This window comes from Diadema antillarum, unplaced genomic scaffold (assembly GCF_040938485.1).
Source record: "Diadema antillarum isolate AM-2024a unplaced genomic scaffold, OU_Dant_1.0 seq00000248_RagTag, whole genome shotgun sequence".
Classification (NCBI taxonomy): Eukaryota; Metazoa; Echinodermata; class Echinoidea; order Diadematoida; family Diadematidae; genus Diadema; species Diadema antillarum.
Window position 1 is genome coordinate 2204885 of NW_027271292.1, and position 9927 is coordinate 2214811.

Consider the following 9927-nt stretch of genomic DNA (forward strand, 5'->3'; position numbering starts at 1 on the left):
ATATGAAGAACTCATCTCAGTGAGAGGTGTTACAAAAGTGTAGACAGGAAACTTTGGGTTTGGATTTCACCTGCTCATGTCCTTGTAAAGTACATAGCTGTCAGTAATATATAATATTAGTAATATATAAGAAGTGCAGAGAGAGGGATAGATATATAGATACATAGATGCTAAATAGATGAAGTGTCTCATTGGTAGTTAAGTTGTTTCTTTTTAAGGTTTTATCTCAGACTTCAGCCATCCAGAAGGACTCTCTTGGAACTGGATCAAATCTAGTAGAATGAGGGACGACATTTTTTGGACAGCCCGTGCGTTGAAGGTCTAACACCTGTCAGTGATTCCCCTTAGACACACGTGTTTATCTTTTCCGTTCTTCATGTCAAGGGGAACTACTTTGTTCAACCTTAGTCCTTAATTATGATTATTATGCAAGGCCAGGGGTGTTCAAATTCTGCTCTGAGGTCATTACGGTGTAGGAAGACGATCCTACCACTAAAAAACTCCACTGAATCTAAAACTTTTCTACAACATTACAGCCATTTGAGTTTAAAAGTCTCCAGCGAGGTGCATGTCTTTTTGAAATTCACCCTAATTAACCACGGTCAGTTTGTATACAGTTGCATGGATATATATATATATATATATATATATATATATATATAATTATATATATACAATGTACATGTTGATTTATCCACGCATTGACATTTGCAAATTGAATGTCAAGAGAAAACTGTTAATGTACTTTGCTAAGAAGTTATCTTCCATACTTTTCGATCCTTATTTTTGCAGGCTTTACGAATGATAGATAGTGAAAACTTTGAGCAAAGACAAATAATGTTCAAACTGGTGACACTCGTTTGGAATAAAGTCTATCTTCCCTATTTGCCATGAGGTATACCTTATCCTCTTCATGCCATGATCTTAACACAACGCAACAAAAACACAAACACACACACATGACCCAGAAACCACTTTTCACAAGTAGAGTACGACTAAGTCTTACTATAATATCTTGATAAAAGTGTTTTTTTTAAAATTATTTTATCATACCTTGTGTGACAGACATGAAGGCTTACATCATACCAGCTAAAGGCATGCATTGTGATACAGCAAAATGAGCAAATACAACTTCATCGCAAAAACAAATGGCAATATTTTGCTAGAGATTAATGATAAAGATAAAATTGCGAGCTCAGAAGAATTTGCAATTGATTAGTAATTTTACTTTAAGTAATAAATCATAGACATGAAATTCTGATGATATAAACAAAGAACAAAGAAAACGATGTAAGTGGAGAGAGACGGAGAGACAAATTAACAAGAAAAACATCATAGAACAATATGACCGAATACAGAAATAAGAGAATAGGAATTCTATTCATTCCATATAAAATGTACGTCTTAATACAAATTCCATACCTAAAACGTCCGCTATTTGAATCTAGACACCCACGTTTTTCTTTGGATGAAAGATAACGCCCATCACTGCGCGTGCAGATTGATTTCAGAATATGGACTTCTCGGGTTCAGCAATTCTAATTTTCAATATTGATAATCCTGCCGTAACTGTTGTAAAGAAATAAAGCAATACAATCGTCTATTCAGGGAAATCAACGACCCTTTTGCTATTGTGACGATGGATTACGTCATTGTTGATGCTATGAGTAGTAACCGGTTATTCAGCCTAAAATTGAAGATCACCTGTGTAATACTTTTTTTTCATGATATGGCTATGTGTCACATCCCTTTAGACTTCCCATATTGCGGTCAGTATTAATTATTGATTTGAACTTTGACCTCGCTACTGACGGCGATTATGTAGGTCTTCCCGTCCAATATGGACACACCGGAGGATGAGAAAACTTTCTGAGTGATCGGAAATATTCCCACGTTACTGTATAGGTGACATCAAACCACAAGAGCATGATCATGGTAATGAACTTTGCAGATGTGTGTGCCGTTTTTTATAGTGAAAAAAAAATCATTAAAAAGTCTCCATTGAGTCTGGACACACACACACGCGCGCGCGCACACACACACACACACACACAACTCAAAAGTAGAACTCATTGTTTTGCCAGGTAACATACCGTCGATCAGGAACATGTCCTGCTCTATTCCTTCTTCAGATGCAAGTTTCATTCAGCCTCTGTCTTTTAGAAAGCATAATTTGACTTATTCGAAGTTTATGGGGCAAATTATCATGCAGACAAGGGGCAAATATCACCCTCATCTGATGACAGTCAAAAAGTGCACGAATCTCGGACCCGACATAAAGCATACATTGTAAGTACACCAACTGCAGTTAACGTGTTAGAAAATTTTCCATACAATCAAATTTTTGTGCTGTTCGTACAATTATTAATTACTTTGCAATTGCACTCCTATTTCACTTATAAATTTCACCTTGCAAAATATTCAAAGTCTTTAGATTCAAAGTTCATAAACATTTCAATGACAATATTCATGCATTCACAAAGTAACGGGAGGGGAGGAATGATGAAACCATAGTTGCTGCATACTTTACTAGTCATTTTTCTGGTTTTCATCCGTTTGAAGTCCAATAAAGTTCTAAATTAACTTTAATTTTGAGGTTGGCAGTGAGGAAATGGTATGACAAAAGAAAATTCGCGCTACTCCTGCATACTCCTATCTAGCACAGGGAGTGTTTGTATTTGAATTAGGAAACTTTGCCAAAGAATGGGGAGTGTATTTCGCACCCCTCCTGCAATTCTTCCTTCGAAAAGCCAATGGAAGGGTGACGAGCACAATGGATTTCAGACTGAATTACAACAGGCAAGACAAACTAGCTTCACGTAAAATGTATATGGGGAACAGAATAAGACGGTAAACGGATGAGAGGTCGTTGTTTGACAACTAAATTGCATGGACTTGTTGAGAATTCCAAATGAGTGTTAAGTGTGTGAGAGTGTGTGGGTTTGTGTGTAAGTTGTGGTGGTGAGTGTGTACACAGTAGGTTTTAGTTTATTCAATTACTGCTGTTGTTCTAGTTGTAAAATGGTTCAATACCTAAAGCAAATGCTCACAGGAAATGACATCATTGAATTGTCAGTTGTCAGAGTAAACTTTTGTAGAGTTTTTTTTTTTTTTTTTGGGGGGGGGTGCTGGATATCATTACAATGTACTACAATTATCTGGACGGTCGAATCTAACTCTAGTACGTGTTTGTCGTCCTCCTTTATCCTAATTCATATTTCTGGTAGAAACACATCAATAGGAGAGAGAGACAATTTGGTAAAGAGCGCAAGATTGTCAAATGAGTCAAACATGATACCTTGTAAGATTGGAATTTTCCGAGGTCAGAAAGATAATGATGTTCCTTCAAATATGCAGCAGTTTCTTCGTAGAAAGTTTCGTTAGCTTTATTTGGACCTTTCACGCACATCAAAATAGACATAAGTCATGGACTTTGCCTTTGTACACTATGCGAGAAGCTACAGACTGCTCGCTGCATCAGAGTTGAGTGTTTTCACCCCAGTGCCTGCGTCGAGTGATTTTGTCCTGTTTCGAATCACTTTTAAGAATTTATCGGCAGGCAAACCGGAAACTCTGGCTTCGAGGCTCAATCTATCGAAAACTTGAGACGATTTCCTCGTTTTCCTCTCGGAGTCGGCGAGCGACGAGCGGAACGAGCTGGTGGGGATCGGCGGCTTGCCCGTCCTGTCCGCTGCACCAAGCTGGTGAGTCGATTTGACGGAGCTCTCCGAGTGTTTCCTCAGCCGCAAGACTTCTTTCTGGGGCCGGAAATCTACAAAGGTCTCTTGAATGCTGAAAGAAGAGTCCATGTGAGCTGGGTTAGGTAAACGCTCAGCTGAGTGGGACTTCGGACGGTCCTTAAACCTTGACTGGGAATCGCGTCCGGTCAGGTCAGGTAGTGTGGAAGGTGTGCTGATAGATGCTCGTCGAACTTGCGCGCGTTTTAACCCTGAAGAGCTAGTCAGCATATCTGGATTACTTCCGGTTGAACTGTGTCTCCTTGAAAGGAGATGCTCTCCCTTGGAGTGCAAGATATCCAATGGAGTGAGAGGAGGAGGAGGCAGGCCGATGCACTCAGACCGACGTCTCTCCCTCCTCAGTGTTTCCTTGCGCTGCTTCTGTTCTAGATTCAGGTCGATGATTTCTCGGTTGGTCTTACGCAGCGATCGCTCCTCCTGCTGCCGAATCCTCCGGAGGTCCTGCTCCAGCCGGCCCTGCTGGCAGCTGTTCCGTCTGTAGAGGTGCAAGGATGTGTCTCTTTCACCTGTCCCCGCTGAAACCAAACCCGCATCTCGTAGGTAGGGCTCCGAACCGTGCATTACGTAAGGTTTCTCGTCCAGTTATCTTCTGAAGACTTTCGAAACATGGCGATCAACTTCAACACAGTTTATGCCTCCTAAGAGAATGCAGAAACAGGTTTGATAAAAAAAGATGAGTAAAATGATCACAATGTGACACGAGTGTGAGAATGGTGGTGTCAATGAACAGTATGACAATGCATTTTAACGCTACAAGCAAAACAACGAGTGCATAGAGATACAGACGATATTTTTTTTTAGCCTTCAATAAACTTGACGTTTCGAATCATTGTATGAGAGGCAAAGCTGATAGAGAATGTCCAATTCATGCACAAGCACACAACACAACACCACACACATACACACCTACATACTAAATAATACACAGAGACAAACACACAAACACACACACACATATGTATATATATATATATATATATATATATATATACATCATCCATACATACTCATATATACAGAAATGGATAATTTCAAGCGTATTTTTACTAGCTTGTAATAAAAAGAAAAAGTAAATACGTTATAACCCTTTGTGCAGTTTTATGCTAATCTATATCCAGTTCGGTATTTAAAGATAATTAAGAGGGCTATTAATGCATTTGGAGAGGACATAGTCCAGAATGGTGCACGGCAGAACGTCCACTATTTTTTATACACTAGCCTTAAGTACATATTCATTGCATTGATTACACATGCACAAATTCACACTTATTTCGCATGGCCATGCACTCGTGGCAAAAGCAGTGACGTCACGTGAAATCAATGCAACCGTTGACCTTTAATCATGATATGAACATAATAATCATGCAGATTTTATTGTACAATGGTCAATGATTACAAGATTCTGATAAAATTCTGCTTTTCTCCATCAGGCTTGTCAGAATATGAAGGTATACAATATACTGAGTATTTTGACTGACAAATACAATGAACATCATGATGACAATACATAATAATACTGATTATATATATATATATATATATATATATGTATATATATATATTTTTTTTTTTATTTGTGTTTGCGTTTATGTATGTGTGTGTATTTGGTTTTTAGAAAGCATTTGAAATAAAGGTCTGCAGAAGATACTTGGAATTAAGTTAAGATATTATGAAATGAATAGGCTACGTTTCACACATCATACATTTGTATACATTGATCAAAATGGCAGGATTTGTATGTCCGTATCTGCGTTTAGAAGTTGTAACTTCAGGTCACATTCATCGATGGGGAATGGAAATTCCAATACAAAAACAGACAAAAAAAAGAAAAAAAAAACTACTAATGATATCAGTCAGATAAAAAGTGAGATCTGCATAGTTCTTCACAAAAGTGTCACTGCACCGGTAGCGATTTCATGGAAGTAGATTGTAGGATGTGGGTCTCAGCCCGGGTAGTAATGACAGAAACGGTGTAGAGAATAATTTGTAATTCTTTGAATATTAAACAGTCCAGTAGATAAATAATCTAAGCTATATCACACGTTGTAATTGCTAAACAAAAAAAAAAAAGTTTATGATTATGTAGACCCTATACGCATAATACGTTAACCTGTGAATGGTTTCGCTCCTGTTTTTTTTTCCTCTCTATTCAAGTATACATTCCATAGGCTGTAATACTGAGAAGACAGAAGGAATCTCAGCCAATTCCGAAACAGAGTGGATACTAACTCTATACTATATATTTCCATAATCGCCTGTGAGCAGTTGCACTAGAATTGAAAATCATCAAGCACCCTGTCTCTGGTATCAAAAACATTTCTCTACATTGTAAGTGAGTTGTTCAAAACGACCTGATTATCTTCAAATAAGAGGGACACAATAATGGCTCTGGACCTACTACCTGGTGATGTGTTGCACTCACTCTGTCTTCTTGAAGGCCAGACGTTTTCAGATGAAATTAATGAAAGATGAAGTCGCCATCATGTCATGGTCGCGTAAAGCTTTGCTAGCACCGAACACGTTGCAGCAATCACTACAATATTTACTCCAACCAGACCAGTCAGCAGATCCGATTTCTACTCAGAGCAATTTCCTGCTTTGAAATACGACGTGGGAACGGTAATGAATTACTGTTTGTATACACAGTGTCCGTAACGCGCCACGAAGAGCTAAGTGTTGTACTACTCAAGAAGTACAGTGCGTCTCATTGCGTAGGAACAGGTTCTTGGTCAAAGGTCAGATGACAAAGCGGCAGTGTGCCTCCCAAGGCAATTTGACCTCCTGAGGTCACGTGCAAGAATAGCATCGCGCTAGAAGAGGAGAATCTAAGCCATAAACATGGGCATCGAACTTTGCCTGTTGTTTCCGATGTGAATCGGACAAAGCTTTTTAAAAAAAGTAAGAAAGACAGGAAAATACATACGCTCACAACAAAAGTCGTGTAGTTGAGGGATGAGACATAAAATCCCCAGGATCCAAAGATCAATCATGTCATGACAATTTAGACAGGTTTTTTTTCCTCTCTCTCTCTCTCTTCTCTAGTTTCATGTATGATTGCTCTCATCTTATTGTAATTTTCGATACAGTGCTACACAAGAGATCAACCCGGAAATGGTGTCATGTAATAGGTCTACAGAGATATGAGAAATGCGTTACTAGATTGGTGAAAATATGAGACGTACATCTCCGTATGAAATATTATAAATGTTTACCTACACATCGCTGATAAAGATTCTGTTGGGTTACTTTTATTGGTTTAATGATAACATGATACTAAAGGGTCAATCGGAATGAAACGAAATGTAACGAGACAGCGCCATCAATCAGATATCTTAATTTACTCATCAATTGAAATTGAAGCTCGTCATATACACAACTTTGTAATTATTTTTCTTCTGTTGCGAGTGCTCACCGTTGATTTTTTTTTTGTTGCCATCTTCGAGTTTGAATTTTCCTTGATGTCCAACATGAGAACATAGTATCATTAAGAAAAAAAGAAAACAACAAACTAGTGGGAGCAGACAAAGAATACACATTGACATCTATGGGTAGTTAATAAAAAAAGATAAGCCAGATTTTCCTGTTGGTTTGCAAGAAGAACAGTGAATAAGGATGATGACATAGCAGCTTCACCAAGAAATACATGACTGGGTACTCAAGGAAGCAGTGCAAAAGAAGAAAGCATGAGTAAATTCTACACAGGTAAACTTGTGAAGCGAGTCGTATTGTCATGGTAGTATAATATATACATTTCTGAAGCGTGAGTCTCCTATGTTATCATTCTTGTTCAGTGTATTATGTTTTTGGTTTTTCAGAGTATTGGTTTATCGAGGACCACAATAAATTCTCCAATCTATACATGGGACTACCGATTTATTCCCCAAATGATGTGAAATTATATAAATCGTCTGGAATACGCCTTTAAAAGGGCTGTGACATAATGTTGTCTTCTGTTAATTTGTTAGAGCAATGTATTAATCAAAATATGCACCGATATCAGGAGACACATAAAAAAAGGAATGTTTACCCTAGTATCCTTCAAATGAGGTAAATATGCAATTACGCTTTTTATAGGTATTAAGCTCCCTGCCTCCAAATTTATGAGAAGGCCTGACAATCTACTAAGCTTTGGTTCGGTGTAAAAATGGCAGAGGTAAAAATGGCAGGGGTAAAATGGCAGGGGTAAAAATGGCAGAGGTAAAAATGGCAGAAGTAAAAATGGCAGGGGTAAAAATGGCAGGGGTAAAAATGGCAGAGGTCAAAATGGCAGAGGTAAAAATGGCAAAGATAAAAATGGCAGAGGTACAAATGGCAGAGGTAAAAATGGCAGAGGTAAAAATGGCAGAGGTAAAAATGGCAGAGGTAAAAACGGCAGAGGTAATAATGGCAGAGGTAAAAATGGCAGAAGTACAATGTCAGAAGTATAATGAGAGCGATTTCGTCAGATATAAGCGTATGAAGAGGTTTTGAATGATAACCTAGCCAGAGCAAAGTGTATTTATCGAATTTTCAAATCCAAATTGCAGGTTTGAAGAATATTGAATGAATTATTAGAGATTAGAGATTAGAGCACTCTCATTATTCTGGGTTTGATTCAAGTGCAGTGGCGTAATCTGTCTGTGTGCAGAGAAATAATAAACCAGCTAAGAGCCTAGTAGTAATATGGGAAATTATTCTATTATTCAGTATTATTATTATTATTATTATTATTATTATTATTATTATTATTATTATTATTATTATTATTATTACTATTATTATTATTATTATTATTATTATTATTATTATTACCTATCATTATAAGGGGGTTCCAACAATGCTGCAAAGCCCTTAAACAGTTTAATCCTACGTTGTTTCGCCCAATGAAGTTATCACACACATACACACACACACACACACACACAAACACACACACACACACACACACACACACACACACACACACACGAACCCACTTTTGGTATAAACATATACGCATATATATATACTCTCACATACACACTCTTACACAAACGAATTCCGCTCACGTCCAGGCTAGTATATTGTCATTATTTTTCATTTTTTGAACTGTTTAGTGTAAAGAAGTGAAGGAGACATAGTCGAAGCAAACCGCTAATTTTTCACCTGTTCAATATTATTTTCTCACATTTAGGTTTCGTAGGAGCCTATTTATCTCACAAGGCCTGATCACGGCATAATGTAGAAGTAAAAATACAAAACGCAAAAAACAAACTACTGCAGATGTATCGGCAGACATAAGTAAGCTCTTGCAAAATATCTTATTACATTGTTCAAGTATCACACGGCGCAAAAACAAATAAGCTTTTGCAAAATATTTTATTATAATGTTCAAGTATCACATGGCGCAAAAACAAAAATCTCGAAGTTTAATGAAAACTTTGTGGTCACTTTACAAACTTATGCCTATTAAAACTGGAGACGAACTTTAGCAATAAACTGTTCTAGTGAGAGTAAAAACTGATAGTTTGCCATGGAATTTCTTTCAATCATTGTTGAACGAATCCGCAGGCGAAAAAATGTAAATATTTGATGCCTTTCAAACTTAGCTGTTGCTCCAAAGTCAGATTCCATTATGTTATCAACATGGTGTGTTGCTAAAGATTGGTAGATTCAGCCACCGAAAATGACGTTTTTCCCTCATTATACAACAACAGTAAGAAAATCCAATCCAATCCCATCCAGGTAGATTGAAATCACCGCCTACGAATACCATAATGATCGCGATTCAATTTACACAGGGATCGCTGAAGCTCTGCAAGACTCTCTTTGCATGTGCCGCGGGGAGAAATGTAACACTGCCCTATTAAATTTCTCCCAGTGGTAACGGAAACCAAATGGAAACAGTAAAAGATCCGTGCCAATAATATCATTTTTCATACCTGCATGTCTGTTATCAAGCAATTTTATTTTCAGAAGTTTGCACGCTTTTAAAAATACTTATTAATATCGTATAGGACCTACCAGATCTAAAGTGAGTTTGATATTTTACTGACAAGATACCTGTAGAGCTGTAAAGTGGTTAATATGTCCATTTTCAGGTGTACCGACGCTCATCTTTTTACTGATATAATTGGATTGTTGACTGGTCGAGCGTTTTTCAAGTTACGTGAGTGTCCCATATTTCTCCCCGTGTCCCATTTCTCCCCGG